At 38.0% G+C, this 17,501-nt stretch overlaps 2 pseudogenes; both read left to right on the forward strand.

Moving 5' to 3' along the window:
• The first annotated feature begins 10,542 nt into the window (after nt 1-10,542).
• Nucleotides 10,543-11,199, forward strand: LOC149069112 (ubiquitin-conjugating enzyme E2 Z pseudogene; annotated as a pseudogene).
• A 1,179-nt stretch (nt 11,200-12,378) lies between these two features.
• On the forward strand, nt 12,379-13,164 carry LOC149069113 (inactive selenide, water dikinase-like protein pseudogene; annotated as a pseudogene).
• The last annotated feature ends 4,337 nt before the right edge of the window (nt 13,165-17,501 follow it).

A 17,501-nucleotide genomic window follows, 5' to 3' on the forward strand; every position in this document is an offset into this window, starting at 1 on the left:
AAAAGCTTCCCATTGCAAAAATAAGTAGTAAATATTCATATTGTGGTACTTTAATGCATCCGATTTTTGAGAAAAATTACGTAATTTAACTTTTTGCATCTTCCCCAGATACCTATACCAGTTTTAGTTAATGTGTAAAAATACACTTTAATGTGAATGTTTACTTTATTTGAAACCTTTTTGCAATTGGAAGTTTTATCTATAAATAGTGGTTGAAAAGAAGGCCCGGAGTAAGGAGCTTCCTGGATAGACAGTGTATTCATATTAATACTGGCTTCTAGTATGAAGATCCGTTTACACACGTCAAGTATTTTAGGAGTTACTAAATTTTGAGGCATTAAGTACTTTAAAATGCATGCAGATGTTAAGAGCCGTTTAGTTGTTTAGTTGACGAGTAGATAAACCGGATTCTATTTCTTTTGGTAAAGGCCCTATGCACATGCGCCAGTGAGCATTGACAATGTGATCACTTCCATTGGGACAGTTTTTGTGAGCACTTGACATGTGTAAACAGGTATTAAGTCATAGCAAACCTTTCCAATTTCTTGTTTAATCAGTGATTAACTTCGTAAATAATTTAGTGCATTCAAAGATATCTAATAGTGGGGGGGGGGGGGGGAAGAGTACTTGATGTATCGCTGATTGCGACAATTTTTATATTTTTCAACTTGGTGCTCCATTGTTCAAAGTACAATATGAAAATTTAAGTATTTTTTTATATATGTAATGTATAATGTGCTCTTGATATAATAATAGTGCTTTGTGAGAGTGAACATCGATTTTTTTACTCGGTATGAAATCAAAATTATTGAATACTAATGGGAAAAAAATTGTATGCTTATGTGTTAGTTGAGATGCTTTGTTTGTTAATTATTGTTATTTGTTATATATATATCTATTTCTCTTTTTTTTGTGGAAGCTCGTGGAATTGTAGTTTGCGGTTCAGTGTAATTAAAGTTGATTTTTGAGGAAAAAGTATTTCTTGTTTATGTGTGTGTGTAGTATTCATATATTAGTAGGGCCAGGACCGTAACCATAGACATAAGATTAACTTAAGACCCGAGGCAGTTGCCCCCTCCTCCTAGTTATGGCCTTGAACAACACAACAGAATGTAATTTATTTCGTCGTTTCCCAGCCCAATGAGGCTTTTTTTTCAAACTGAGCACAACTCGGGTCTATCGCCATGAGCAATTTACTACCTAGTGAGTTGTGCCGGAAGTGTAAGCGTGAGTATCTAGTGTTATCTGCAGTACTACCATCTATATTTCAGGAGTGAAGTGTAATGACTGAATACTTGTACTGATTGTAGGCCTGTTGCTCTGTGGTGAGACTTTTTAACGGGGAGATCGTCTTTTGCATTTCCTCCTCGAAGTTGGCAAAGCACAAAAACCAACTTCAGTCTGTCCCACCCACCGCTCTGTCTGAATGAAGCTATACAGTCAATAGTCAATGTCAGTTCGTAAATGGGAGAGACGATGGAAAAAATGCGGGAAATAAAAAATGAGTTGGGCACAATCATCTTTGTTGATGATTTCCATAAAAATCATTTATTTTTGATTGTTTCATCGCAACCTTTTTGGTAAATATAAGATTCCGTAGAATTGATTTTTAGGGTAACGTTTCGCGAATCTCGCTTCTCTAAAATTAAGGAATATTAAGTTTCTTCTCTTCTAAGTGCTCCTCTAAAATTAAGGAAGTTTGCTAATTTTCAGGATGGTGGAATCCCGCTGGAACCACTTGCCGTATAATCAATCTTTTGCAGATCTTTGATTAGGGGCCATTCAAGTATTACGTCAGCAAATTTGTAGCCATTTTTGACCCCCCTTGTCAGCAAAATTTCTTCAGCACTGCCCCCTACCTCCAAACGCATATTGTGGGATCAGAAACGTACGTGTGGTGTGGGAATTTCTTAAAGAGAAATTTAGAGTTCATAGCCTTCAAATAACATTGAAATTAACTGAAATCGATTATAATAACATATAAAGGTTATATGTTATTATAATCGATTGAATTTCAATGAATCGCAATGAATTTCTCTTTAAGAAATTCATTGCGAACCCTTTAAACCATATATGGTAAACCCTTGACCCGCAGGCAGACCAAATGTGGCCCTGAAGGTTATCTGATGTGGCCTGCTCCCTCAAACCTAATTTTGTGAAAATGAACTAAGCGACACATTTATAAATCGCTTAAATCAGTGGTTCTCAACCTTCGAAAGCCCGCGGACCGGTTGATTTCTTTTATGTGAGTGGAAGGCCTGGTCATACGCACGCCTAATTGGAGTATAAATGGGTAAAAATGAATGGGTGAGCTATTCACGGCTCGGTTTGACTGGTGTCAGAGCCCGGTACCAGGCAGCGACCCGGCGGTTGAGAAACACTGGCTTAAATGACCCGCGGCACAATTCCTGAGCATTTAAGTGGCCCGTGGCATATTTTCAGATCACCGAAGTAGGCCTCAAAGATCACTTTCACATTCAAAGATCACTGAAGTAGGCCTCAAAGATCACTTTCACATTCAAAGATCACTGAAGTAGGCCTCAAAGATCACTTTCACATTCAAAGATCACTGAAGTAGGCCTCAAAGATCACTTTCACATTCAAAGATCACTGAAGTAGGCCTCAAAGATCACTGAAGTAGGCCTCAAAGATCACTTTCACATTCAAAGATCACTTAAGTAACCCGCGACACAGTTTCAGAACACTTAAACGATCCGTGGCACATTTAGAGATCCCTTGAGCGACATGTGGCACAGTTGCGGAGCACTTAAGCGGCCCGGACACATTTCCAGAACATTTGAAGGATCCGTGAAACATTTAGAGATCACTAAAGTTTCTCTGTAGGGGACTTATCAATAGGGAGAATGTTAGTTCAGGTGCCCAATAACTATCGAAAGGTTTTGTTCCGTTTTTGGCCCCCTTTCATAAAGGTTGGTTGATGACGTATAAGCATCATCCAACCCCCCCCCAACGATGTTGACGTAATACTTGAATGACCCCTCAGAGAATTCAATGTGTGTTAGGTAATTTCTATCTTTCTACATACAATTAATTAATGAGTTCGCACATTAATTTCTTTCAAAATATTTTTTTAAATCAACTTGTCAAGCGCAATCTTTTCCGGTTTATTGCCATTGCGAGGAGGAAAGCAGACGAACAGCAGTGGGCTGAAGTGTGGCTCTCCCGACTTATAGAAATGGCCTATTAGAAATCAAATGCAGTGATTCTCAAACTTCCGTTACCCGCGGCTCCCTAGCTCAATTCATAATTCCTCTGCGGCTCCCCAAAATATTTTGATGGATATTTGTCTCGTATAAAAAAGCCGCTTCAAAGCTTAAATAGGCACACCAATGAATATCTCCAGCTCGCCGCGGTTCACGCTTTGAGAGAACACTGACCTAATGTATCGTACCATTTCTGAAATCACCAGTTTATCTAATCATAATGCACAAAGAGTGAATTACGTTGTTAACGCATCCTCAATTCATGGTCACCTCCGCTAACAATGAACCCTCCTTCCTGGCACGTGTTCGCAAAACACCTGTACGGTGGTGATGGCAAATTGGTGAAACTCCAGGCCCGTAGCCAGGAATGTCGTTCTGTGGGGGACCAAAGTGATAGAACAATAGATTTGGCCATTCTTTTTTCCCCCTTTTTTCGGTCATTTTCTCCCTTTTCGGGGACAACGACGACGACTTAAGGGTCTGGTCCCCTCGCCACGGCCTTGTGAACCTCCCTCACTGCCTTTATTTGCTCTTAAGCCATATAGAACCGAATTGAAATTTACTTTTGATTACAACGAATTCGGATGCGGCTAGAATAATAAACAACCGAAAATAAAAATGGCGGAAGGAAAAAAAAACAACCTCAATTCGTAAAATAGAGTTGATAGAAATGAGAGTTCGTAAAATAGAAGGAATTTTAGCATTAGCTCTATTGGCACGCTGTTCGAGACCGAGGACCAGTTCGTAAAAAAGAGCGTGTTCGTAAATTGGAGGTTCGTAAAATCGAACGTGTCGACTGTACAAGCAGGTGGTCGAAGAATAAAAGGAATTCCCCCGGGTGTTCCTTGTACCCGGCTCGAAATAGCCGCTTGCCAATCTACAACACTTTCGGGGGGGGGGGGGGGAGAAATGAGGGAAATTTCTAATTTTCTTATGTCACGTGAGAAACATCGTTGATATGAGACTCATGCTGCCACCTATCGCATAAAAACTAAAATATTTCTTATAGTTCTTTAAGTAAAATTATTTGTCGGCTTTTTTAAACTGATGTGCAACATGACCAGAGGGCCATAAATAACATATGGTATCATACCATACATTTTTATATTTTCATGCTACATACTGTTATAAATTTTATGGGTCATATGTACCGGTTATTATGTTTTTAAGTTTGGCACACATTAATGGTAATTTTGTGTTAAACATAAAAACATTGTAACCAGTATTATGGTGCATAAAATCTACACCAGCATGTAGCATAAAAATTAAAAAATATATATATGGTATCTTCCTAATGCACTATTTATTTTCATGCTGCACACCACTATAAAACTAACAGTCAATTTCACTTGAAGAATTTATAACAAATAGTTTTGTTCTAATGTGATAGGGGGCGGCAGGGGTTCTAGCGGTAAGTTATTTATGCTTATTTCTCTTCTATACAAAAATATCGGGAACAGAATTCGAACATATTCATCTATTGTTTTAGGCAACATAATTTATCATCTGCAATTAGCACATTTTATCTATATAGCATCAATATCTGCAACATCTTCCACTCGAGATTCGTCGGTTTTGTTTTTAACACTAAACGCGGCTGAATTTTTTTTTTACGCCAATAGAAATTTTGAAAGTAACTTTTTCACCCCGTCAAACAATGGTGTCGGAGCCGGGATTGCTACTGTGGGTGCTCGAGCAACCCCGGAATTGATTCAGCAACCAAAAGTTGTTACACAAAGCTCAAGACGAGCTCCCACTGGTTCTCGAAACACTTCCGATGCATCCGCCTTCGATAATTCAGCTTCTTAATCGTGCAGTTGCTTCAAGAACTTGGCGAAATATTTCGCGGACTGGCAGGAAATTCCCACTAACTCGTCCGCGGGCCAGCGGTTGAAGAACACACTTCACTCTATGCTATGAAGATAAGCATTTTAGTACAAATCACAACGTTTTGGTAGATTTGTTTTTACTAATTTTCACAATGTGTCATTGATGTTTCGAGCATCATACAGGGTGATTCCAAAATTAATGGGACAAACTTTAAGAGACACCTAAACTAGCATTTCTGATCATAGAATGTGCGGTCGAATCGCAGTAGCAAAAGGTGGTAGAGGGTGGTTTTGTAGAGTGCACAACAGCACTTCACGAAATCCAAATACAGTCGACGCTCGATATAACGGCCCTCTCCGTCCCGTCGAAAACGGACGTTATATTGGGAAGGTCGTTATATCGATAGTAAAACATATATGATAGTCGTTCTATAAAAACATTTGGGACTTATCCTACCGGTCGTTGTAATGAAATGGTCGGTAAAACGTGGGGTCGTTATCATAGGCGCCTGAACCCAGAAGCTGAGGCCATCTGAGCTCCCGAGCTCCCCAGATAAATTTTATAAGGAGACTGAGCCCTCCCCCCCCTCAATAATTTCTGAAAAAAAACCAATGGAATGGGCTTTCCTCTTCCTGCGTACGCGCTTGAGTCCCGTATGTACGGGACGACCTCCAACTTTCATCCCCTCCAATGCATTCTTCACGTCGGCGTTTCTGGTCGTTATGACAAGCGCGGCTGCATATTTTTCCGATAAGTTTGCTGCGATAGGTGCAATCAGCCAATCGAGGGTGCGTATGCACCTTCAGATCGGATTGGAGTTTTTATTTCATTTTGGTGCAAGGACCGTCTAGGTTATGCGGCAATAAACAATGATTAAGCGATACAATGACTTGTGGTAGAATTTGCGTCACCCATTACGTTACATAATTAGAAGGCCTACCGTATTAAATTACTCTGCTTCCTCGAATGGTTGATTGCAATTATTGTAGCAAATCCGTCAGGAAAATATGACACAGAATAACGTCCCGATAACGGACACCCATTTTGTCCGCTAATCCCCCCTCCCCACTTGTCCGCTAATGGGGATGTACGATAAGCAGTGAAACCTCATTTACACGAAGGTTTGGCTTCTGTCGCAATTGGTTCCTATACATCAGAGGTCTTCAACCTTTTTTTCAGTCGCGAAACTGCCTGTACCCATCATCAAAAGAAGAGCACCCGTACGGCAAGTTTAACATACGAATGCATTAAATGACGATGATTTCAATGCTTGAATTCAATTCCTACAAAGTGTTTAATTGGAACGTTGATTAAGTGCTGCTCGCGAGCACGGCATCGGGCACTCTGACTACTTCAGAAAGCACCGTGGTGATCGCGAGCAACGGGTTGAAGATGCCTGCTATACATGTTTATGTTAAAATGCATATGTTACCTGTTACCTGTGTGTGAAAGAGTGGTTCACCGGCGGTTGTGCATAATCACCAATTGTCTCGATAAAGAAAATTTCCCTACATTTGTATTTCACTACATTTAATATTAAAATGTAATATGTTACCGCAAAAGTGATACACCTGTGGTTATGCATAATTACCAATCGTCTCGATATAACGAAAGTTTGATTAAATTTCACTACGTTTATCACTTTTATCGGCGATTATGCATAATTCACAAATACAATTGCAAAGTCTGATAAATATGGAAAAATTGACGCATATAGCCTTTCTTCATTCACGAGCTATTAGTTGATTGCTATCGCCATCCATGTACCGAGCCTTTCAACATATATATACGCTCCAAGGTTGAAATTTTCTCTGTTTCCATAGCTTAGATGGTAGAGCACTCGTCCAGCAAGTGAGGGACTACGGTTAGAGTCCCCGTGGGGGGTGGGGGGGATTTTCTTATTTGTAATCTTCATCTCCACAAATAACTAGTCTTTCAATGAATCTTGCACTACACGTATACTTTGCAACAAAAATTAAAGTAAGCGTCACCTTTGCGATCCGACTACACATTCTATGACCCAAAATACTTGTTTAGGGGAGTCTTAGTTTGTCTCCTGGATTTTAGAATCACCCTGTATTTAAGATTTGTTTTGCCCCCACGGGAATCAAAAGAAACGCCCGTTACGGTAAATTCCACCGTAATTCATTGACAAAAAAGTCATTCTTGTACGGAATGGCTCGAAGAGTAAATTAACAACCAGAGAGAGATGATCTCATTAACGATTTATGCCGTCGTGCATCCCCCATTTGCCTCTTCCGAGAGTGATACATAGACCCCTTCTCACGACGACGTCTTCCTCTGCCGTGGTTCCATAAGCATTGCCAGGAGAGGTTGGTTCTTCCTCAACTTCCGTACAGATAGATAGATAATCGTCCCTCAAGCCAAAAACCTCTTTGAATCCAAGAAGGAGTTAGTTCCCCGCCTTGGCACAAATCCTACCAAATAATAATAATAAATTAAAAAAAACTAGAAAGATTATACGGACGGCACAGGTAAGGTTGTGGCAGAGAGAGAGAGAGAGAGAGAGAGGGGATCCCCCTACCTATTGAAAATAGACTTAGAGGAAATTAACTTTTCCAAGAACTTTTGGGACGGGATTCCTGGATAGGACGATGAGCGCTGTTATATTTAGGATTCTAGACTGCTTGACGCTAGCAACCAACGTTTTTGCTGCTGGACACGAGACAAGATTCTTTTTTTCTTGTTGTTGCTGTCATGTGTAAGTGTGTTCCCACATTAGACCGTTTGCCGTCTCTCTTCGTGTCTCCTTGGCATTGAGTTACCCCAGCTTTGCCTCAATTTGTCGTCATTGTTCTCATACCTTTTCCCACTTGCTACTTTCCGCCACAACCCTTTGAAGTATAATTATTCGCTCTCTCTCTCCTAGAACGAGTTCTCGCACGAGTTATTACTGTCGTCTCTCGTAGACAAGTTGTAACTGTTTGTTTAAGCACATTCTACTTGCGAGAGATGACGCTATTAATCAAAGAAATGCCTCATTCTCTCCTCGTGAGGGAAGAGAAAAAAAAAAATCCAAGCAATTACAAACCGTTTCTTGTAAAACATGGGTGCTCAACTTTTTTTTTTGGAGAGTGCGGGCCGCTTCATTAGTTCGAGAACGTGTCGCGGGCCACTTATTTGAGTGATCTGCAACAGCACCGCGGGTCACTGAAATGATCTGTGAATTTGTCGCGGGTTATTCAAGCGACCTGAAAGCGGGCCGCTTGAGCGATCTGTAACTGTGCCGCAGGTCTTTCAAGGGATCCTACTACGTTCGAGAGCACTTTTCTGTAAAATTATACTGGAGCGAACTTTTAATAACGCTTTTTTGATAGAAAACTCCCCAAAATGATGAAACGAATAATAAATTTTAGACTACCAATGGCATTTTTGATTATTACAGCAGTATGTGTTTTACATGACCACCAACACCACAGTGGATGCATACACATTGCAGACGGGTCACAAATCTAGCAACGGCAGGGTGCAGCAAGTCCACATACACAGTTTACAACGGTGAACTGTTTGTGGATTAGGAGTGTGCAAGTTCTTATAACCGTCTCATTTGCATGTTTCTACCGAAGTCGCCCGTACCAGCGCCATCTATCGGCTGCTTTGAGTTTTTTTCTTGTCTTAAAAATCCCCGTGAAATAGCGATGCTAATCCTGCAAACCGTTTTTTATTTCGGTTTTTATTCATTTTCAAAGTTTCTAAGGACTTTTTGCCCACCCTGTATTACAAATAAGAGAGAAAGAGAAAGAGTATAGTGATGTACTGTTTTCTTCTCTTTCATTTGTTTTTTTTTTCCTTACTTTCCTTTCTTCCCTTCCTTTTTTCTGACATGCCATTACGTTAGAACAAGGTTATCAAAACTTGTATTGTATTAATTACAGATTCATGAAGCAGAGATCATCCGAATTTCTTGCGAATCGCTTGTGAGCGAAGCAGTTAAAGTTTTTGGTTCTGAGTGTCATATAAACATACAAAGCTCGTATTTCGGAATCACAAAAAAATACGGCTCATATTAATAAAAAAAAACGTATTTTCTTCCATAATGATGTTTTAACCAGATACCTTAAGTCAGGGGTGGCCAATCCGTGGCACAAGTGGCACGCCATGATATAAGGAGTGGCACGCGAACCGCTTTTATAAAATTAATTAAATTCTATAAATTCCATTTTTTCAATTAAATAAATTTTCCCCAAATTTGAAACAATCCTTTTCTTATGAACGATTTCCTTGTAGGGTTGCCAAATTTAGTATGCTGGATAGTTGCTTGACGTCCCATGTGTACGAGATTTAGGACCGTCCGCATAGGGAACATGCATTGTATAATAAAATTACATTGCATGTCCATGAATTCTTGGTGGGGGGGGGAAAGGGATTAAGTCACCTCTTACGAAGTTTTATTGGCGGGGTCAAGCCATTACCTCCTACAGATACATGCATATATGTATCTGAAGGAGGTAATGGTCAAGCACCCTTGAATCCTCAGGTTCCGGTATCTATGCCCAACAGTAGTGGGTGTAGGTAAAATGAACTTTTCGATCGGTTTTCGTACATACAAAATCTGTATTGAGATGATCCAATTTATGACTCAAAAACAAAAACAATTTAGAACTCAAAAGAGTGACATACATTTTCAAGGAAAACGGGAGTTCACGGCCGAACAATATTTTGCAGGAACAGAGAGAATGCTTATGCCCCGTAACAACGGGACGCATGTGGTCTCTCTCTCTCTCTGTGCATGTTAAAATTCGTAAAGTGAAATAATTCGAAAATAATTTTGATTGTGACGCGTCTTAGAAAAAGGTTTGCCACCCCCTGCCTTAAGGGATCTGGGACTACGCCGCGGATAAGTTACGCATTTGATCGCAAGCTTCTTACGCAGTTCTCAGAATATGCAAGTTTCCACGGGCTCCCGCATTTCTCAGGGTATACAAGTTTTATGCGCATGATTTGTGGTAAAAAAAAGTATCACCTTGGACTCTTCACGATGCAAGGTGAAGGTGGGGGAACATACCTGGTCTTATCCATCTAAGAAAAGCATCATAGTGACTGTTTACCCAAATAATTTCTAGTGATACGCAGGCTTTGTGTTTCAAAGGAGTACGCAGGTTTTCCCAAGACGTACTTGAATAATAAAAAGTAGAAAAGCACTGCGTATCCAGTGCCCCGTGAAGAGATGATATCGCGTTCACCTATACAGTCCAGTATTGGGAAATGCTGCGCTATATATAGACGAATCAATGGGGGCTCAGTGTTTTTCTATTGAGCTCTAATACGGGACATCACAATAGCTGTTGAAAAGGGGAAATTAATTCACCTTTGGTCGCGTGTATGATTCGAATTATTTATTCTTTGACGTCGGATTCGCGCATCTGACAGAGGCTTGCATTAGTGTTTAGAGCGTTCGACGATCACATTCCGGTGAAATTGCAAATTATTTGGATTCCGCGTACGCGCCATCAACTCTGTCACAAGAATGACGAGTCTCAACAGGCATTGTCTGAACAGAATCAACCACGACATCCGGACCCTGAAGAAAAACCCGCCTCCTGGGATATTCGCCGAACCGGACGAGAACGACGTGACCAAAGTCCACGCCATAGTGACCGGTCCACCCGGGACCCCGTACGAGGGCGGATTCTTCTACTTCGTCTTGGTCTTCCCGAAAAATTATCCGATCAGCCCTCCGGTCGTGAAATTGAGGACGACGAACGGCAACAAGACGACGTTCGTCCCTTACATGTCCATGTACGGCGGCGTGTGCCTCAGCATCCTCAGCAGGTCGAACTCGATGCCCTGGACAGCTGTCCAGACCCTGAGCAGCGTCCTCATATCCCTCCAATCAGTCATGAGGGAGACCAGTTACTTCAGCAACGAGGACACGATGTTCTTGACGATAAGTGTGGCCGTGTGCGGCATGCTGGAACGCAACAGCAAGGACTCTCGGGGAATGCCGGAGCCCTTGAGGAAGACCATGGAGGACTCTTTCCTGGAAAACTACCAGCATTACCGAGAAGCGTGCGCCAAAACCCATAACCCATCCCGCTTGGGCTCGCATTCGCTTCTGAGGATTTCAGGTCTGATGACCCAACTGGAGAAGATCAAGTCGGTACTGGACGCGAGAAGCACTTGATAATGGTCCTAGGATGAGACTATCGTTACGCTGCCCGTCCCTTAACCGGCGAAACCTTTGAACTGTGATCTGAAGCTGCTCAATATCCATCCCATACATAGCCAACGCTCTTAACATTGCACAAAATCACAAACTGTGGTATTAAATCGAACCTTGATTCTTCTTAATTTGGCTCATTGATTCGTATTTTATTGAATGTACAGCTGTCTAGGTTGCCGGTGCCAAGAACTCGCCAATTCCTCACAAAGGACAACCAAATTGGTCATTGCAGTCAATATCATTATTACATATGTTGCAAAGGTTAACATCCTTATGCGGATTATGTTATGTCATATATGAGTTACTTACCTCGCCCGGCGAATAGAATTTGCCATGCGGGGGTTCGCATCTCGCGAGCAGCAACCATATATGCTCAACCCCCCATGGCTCGCGGGGCAAATGTGGCCTTCGGAGTCATCTGATGTGGCTCGTGACCTCAGACGTTATTTTGTAAAAATGTGCTAAGCAACACTTTTCCAAATAACTCGGTACTTCCAGGTACTTCAGTGATCTGGATTGTTGTTCAAGATCACTTCAGTAACCTGGAGGATCGTTTCGGATCACTTTAGTCCCTGACACATTCCCAGATCAATTGAGTGCCCCCGCGGTAAATTTCGAGATCACTTAAGTGATTTTTCGGCACAGATCCAGATAAATTGGGTCCTGTCAGGGCGAAGTGTCGGAGAAAAATTGCAAGGGGCGGAATATCCGAGGTTACATGTGAAGGAAACATTCCAGGGATGAAATGAGGAGGCAAAATGTTCATGGTGAAATGCCAGAAAAGAAATGTCTGGGGCGAAATGACCAGGCTGAAGTAACGGGCGAAATTTATCGGGGAACGAAATGTCGGGGGGGGGGGGTAAGTTTTCGTAAACGATTTCTAGTACGGCGCCCCTGAATATACGAAAAAATTTATATTTATATTTTTTTTGTATAAGGGAATATGGGATGATTTCCAGCAGCTCTAGTTCCTTGATCAACGTCAACACGTGATGTTACACGTAAAGTTTAGTGACTAAACTGACGTAACACCCACGTCTGGATTACCACGTGATTTGTTTCGACCAATCGTCACCTTCCGATTGCAACAGCGTCCTCAGCAACATCTACGCCCAGGGAGTGACCGACTGCGATAACATCATGATGTTCCTGAACGTCAGCACGAGGATGAGCGATGAAGAGAAGGACGCCGTCCTGCCGATCATGATCCGGGGTTTCAGGGACGCCGCGTCCGAAGCCGGCTGCAGAGTCACCGGAGGACAGACCATGGAGAACCCCTGGCTGAGCATCGGCGGCGTCGCGACCTGGGCCTGTCACGACGAGGGGCAGCTCAACCCCAAGAGCGCGGCAACCCCGGGCGACGTACTGGTGCTGACGGAACCGCTCGGGCTGCACATCGCCCTGACCGGCCTGGATTGGCTGGCAGACCCGGAGTTCGCCGCGCGCGTCAACGCCAGCTTAGGTTTCATAACGGAGGCGTGCCTGAGACAGGCCCGGGAAAGGGCCATCGCCGTCATGCTGAGGTCGAACAGGAAGGCCGCGTCGCTGATGAACAAGTACCGCGCCCACTGCGCGACGACCGTCGGGGAGCTCGGCCTGGTGGGTCACGCCAGGGCGCTGGTCAACATGCAGGCGCAGGACGTGAATTTCACGATCCACAACTTGCCCGTGACCGCCCACATGAGGACCATGAATCAGTTTTGCGGGCAAGAGTACCAGCTGATGCGAGGCCTTTTCCCGGGAGGCGGGCTGCTGGTGTGCATCCCGCTTAAGAAGGCCACGGACTACCTCAACCATGTGAAGGCCGAGACCGGACAACCGGCTTGGATCATCGAGATGGTCAAGGCTGGGGAACGCAAGGTCGTGGTGCCCAGTAATGTGCGGGTCATCGAGGTGCCGTCGGAAGATGGCGAGGGCATCCTGTAGTGAAATGCACGAGTGCGCCCCCCGCCCCATTCAATCTGTCAAACAAGCAGCAACTGTGTGTATGAGAGAGAGAGAGAGATAGATAATATATTATACAGTCGAATCCCGTTATAACGAACTCCAAAAGACCGGAGAAATCACTTGTTATAAAGTATAAACTTGGAAAAAATAATATCACAATGTTATAAAGGAATTTCAGTTTTTATGCATTGCTCCTTTGTAAACTTATCTGGTGGATTAGAAATGTGTTCGTTAAAACGAGATTTTCGCTATATCGGTATTCGTTACAACGGGATTCGACTGTATTATTTCGTATAAAATTTCCTCTTCAAATGAAGGGGGGGGGGGAATAGATCAAGAATTCTGATTAGATTTGTATCCTCCCCATCTGAAATTCAGGGGGCCCCGTGCGAATCAAGAGTTTTGATCTTTCTGTATCTAATTAGTTTACCTAGAGGTACCCGCAAAGCTCAGGGCCCCTTTTGGAGTAGCTAATTCTATCAAGAAATATATAATCGATAAATTTGGAGGAAAATCCTTTCGTTCTTGTAACAATGCTCGCAAACTTTGAACAGTGCTTTTTTCCCAACAATACTGTATATGAAATGTTTCTTTTAATATTTTTTCAACAATGTTTCTCGATATTTTTTTTCAACAATTTCTCAAGAATATTTCTTTTTCAACAATGATTTTTGAAGAATGTTAAATATTCTTGGGGACACATTGTTAAAAAATGAGTTCCTAACAATATTTTTCGACTGTTTCTCGAGAATATTTTTCAATGAATAAATAATTCGTAACATTCACCAAGAATATTTTTTTCAACAATGTTTATTTAAGAATTTTTTTTTTTTCAACAACGTTTCTTTAAGAATATTTTTTTTTCAACAACGTTTCTTTAAGAATATTTTTTTTTCAACAACGTTTCTTTAAGAATATTTTTTTTTCAACAATGTTTCTCTAAGAATATTTTTTTTCAACAATGTTTCTTTAAGAATATTTTTTTCAACGTTTCTTTAAGAATATTTTTTTTTCAACAACGTTTCTTTAAGAATATTTTTTTTTCAACAACGTTTCTTTAAGAATATTTTTTTTTCAACAACGTTTCTTTAAGAATATTTTTTTTTCAACAATGTTTCTCTAAGAATATTTTTTTTCAACAATGTTTCTTTAAGAATATTTTTTTCAACGTTTCTTTAAGAATATTTTTTTCAACGTTTCTTTAAGAATATTTTTTTTTCAACAACGTTTCTTTAAGAATATTTTTTTTTCAACAACGTTTCTTTAAGAATATTTTTTTTTCAACAACGTTTCTTTAAGAATATTTTTTTTTCAACAATGTTTCTCTAAGAATATTTTTTTTCAACAATGTTTCTTTAAGAATATTTTTTTCAACGTTTCTTTAAGAATATTTTTTTTTCAACAACGTTTCTTTAAGAATATTTTTTTTTCAACAACGTTTCTTTAAGAATATTTTTTTTTCAACGTTTCTTTAAGAATATTTTTTTTTCAACAATGTTTCTCTAAGAATATTTTTTTTCAACAATGTTTCTTTAAGAATATTTTTTTCAACGTTTCTTTAAGAATATTTTTTTTTCAACAATGTTTCTTTAAGAATATTTTATTTCAACAATGTTTCTTTAAGAATATTTTTTTTTTCTACAATGTTTCTTTAAGAATTTTTTTTTTCAACAATGTTTCTTTAAGAATATTTTTTTTTCAACGTTTCTTTAAGAATATTTTTTTTTCAACAACGTTTCTTTAAGAATATTTTTTTTTCAATGACGTTTCTTTAAGAATATTTTTTTTTCAACAACGTTTCTTTAAGAATATTTTTTTTTCAACAACGTTTCTTTAAGAATATTTTTTTTTCAACAATGTTTCTCTAAGAATATTTTTTTTTCAACGTTTCTTTAAGAATATTTTTTTCAACAATGTTTCTTTAAGAATATTTTTTTCAACGTTTCTTTAAGAATATTTTTTTTTCAACAATGTTTCTTTAAGAATATTTTTTTTCAACAATGTTTCTTTAAGAATATTTTTTTTTCTACAATGTTTCTTTAAGAATTTTTTTTTTCAACAATGTTTCTTTAAGAATATTTTTTTTTCAACGTTTCTTTAAGAATATTTTTTTTTCAACAACGTTTCTTTAAGAATATTTTTTTTTCAACAACGTTTCTTTAAGAATATTTTTTTTTCAACAACGTTTCTTTAAGAATATTTTTTTTTCAACAATGTTTCTCTAAGATTATTTTTTTTCAACAATGTTTCTTTAAGAATATTTTTTTCAACGTTTCTTTAAGAATATTTTTTTTTCAACAATGTTTCTTTAAGAATATTTTTTTTCAACAATGTTTCTTTAAGAATATTTTTTTTTTCTACAATGTTTCTTTAAGAATTTTTTTTTTCAACAATGTTTCTTTAAGAATATTTTTTTTTCAACGTTTCTTTAAGAATATTTTTTTTTCAACAACGTTTCTTTAAGAATATTTTTTTTTCAACGACGTTTCTTTAAGAATATTTTTTTTTCAACAACGTTTCTTTAAGAATATTTTTTTTTCAACAACGTTTCTTTAAGAATATTTTTTTTTCAACAATGTTTCTCTAAGAATATTTTTTTTTCAACGTTTCTTTAAGAATATTTTTTTTCAACAATGTTTCTTTAAGAATATTTTTTTTCCAACAACGTTTCTTTAAGAATATTTTTTTTTCAACAATGTTTCTCTAAGAATATTTTTTTTTCAACGTTTCTTTAAGAATATTTTTTTTCAACAATGTTTCTTTAAGAATATTTTTTTTCCAACAACGTTTCTTTAAGAATATTTTTTTTTCAACAATGTTTCTTTAACAATATTTTTTTTCAACAATGTTTCTTCAAGAATATTTTTTTTTTCAACAATGTTTCTTTAACAATATTTTTTTTCAACAATGTTTCTTTAAGAATATTTTTTTTCAACAATGTTTCTTTAACATTTTTTTTTTCAACAATGTTTCTTTAACAATATTTTTTTTCAACAATGTTTCTTTAACAATATTTTTTTTTCAACAATGTTTCTTTAACAATATTTTTTTTCAACAGTTTCTTTAAGAATATTTTTTTTCAACAATGTTTCTTTAAGAATATTTTTTTTCAACAATGTTTCTTTAAGAATATTTTTTTTTCAACAATGTTTCTTTAACAATATTTTTTTTCAACAGTTTCTTTAAGAATATTTTTTTTCAACAATGTTTCTTTAAGAATATTTTTTTTCAACAATGTTTCTTTAAGAATATTTTTTTTTCAACAATGTTTCTTTAAGAATATTTTTTTTCAACAATGTTTCTTTAAGAATATTTTTTTTCCAACAACGTTTCTTTAAGAATATTTTTTTTCAACAACGTTTCTTTAAGAATATTTTTTTTCAACAATGTTTCTTTAAGAATATTTTTTTTTCAACAATGTTTCTTTAAGAATATTTTTTTCAACAATGTTTCTTTAAGAATATTTTTTTTCAACAATGTTTCTTTAAGAATATTTTTTTTTTCAACAATGTTTCTTTAACAATATTTTTTTTCAACAATGTTTGTTTAAGAATATTTTTTTTTCAACAATGTTTCTTTAACAATATTTTTTTTCAACAATGTTTCTTTAAGAATATTTTTTTTTTCAACAATGTTTCTTTAAGAATATTTTTTTTTTCAACAATGTTTCTTTAAGAATATTTTTTTTTAACAATGTTTCTTTAAGAATATTTTTTTTCAACAATGTTTCTTTAAGCATCATCCAAACCCCCTCCCCCCCTTGTCATCAGAAGGCAGCAAATTGGAAACCCTCCCATCGATGCTGACGTAATACTTGAATGACCTCACACTGCCGATAGAAAAAATTACAAATAACTAAATAATAAATGCAGAAAACAGTTGGAAATGAAAAAAATGTTTGGTGAGAGTTAGGATTGTTACCCATACTGACTACAACAGATAAAGTGTTGATGTCTAAATAAAGTTTTAAAGCATTGTATTTATCAAATTTTTAGTGGCAAATATTGATATTGAAGTGAAAGAAATTTGATAAGTTTCGTGAATAAAAAACATGAAATGGGAAACAGTATTTTAAGTCGGGGGAACTCGATCATATGCACCATAGTTTCCCAACCTTTTTTGTCCTATCGCCCCCTAACGCAATTTAACCCGTAGGATCTCATGTTGTACTCGTAGCTTCTACCGCCCCTCTGGAACATTACAATTCCCCCCAGGGGGCGTTAACGCCAACGTTGGGAATCACTAATATACACAATGAAAGAAAAAAATTCAATAATTGATGAAAATTCACATCACATACCATAATCTATGAAAAT

This window comes from Pholcus phalangioides, unplaced genomic scaffold (assembly GCF_987345545.1).
Source record: "Pholcus phalangioides strain wild (caught in Gottingen) unplaced genomic scaffold, Ppha-v1.0 ptg000024l_1, whole genome shotgun sequence".
In the NCBI taxonomy this organism is placed as follows: Eukaryota; Metazoa; Arthropoda; class Arachnida; order Araneae; family Pholcidae; genus Pholcus; species Pholcus phalangioides.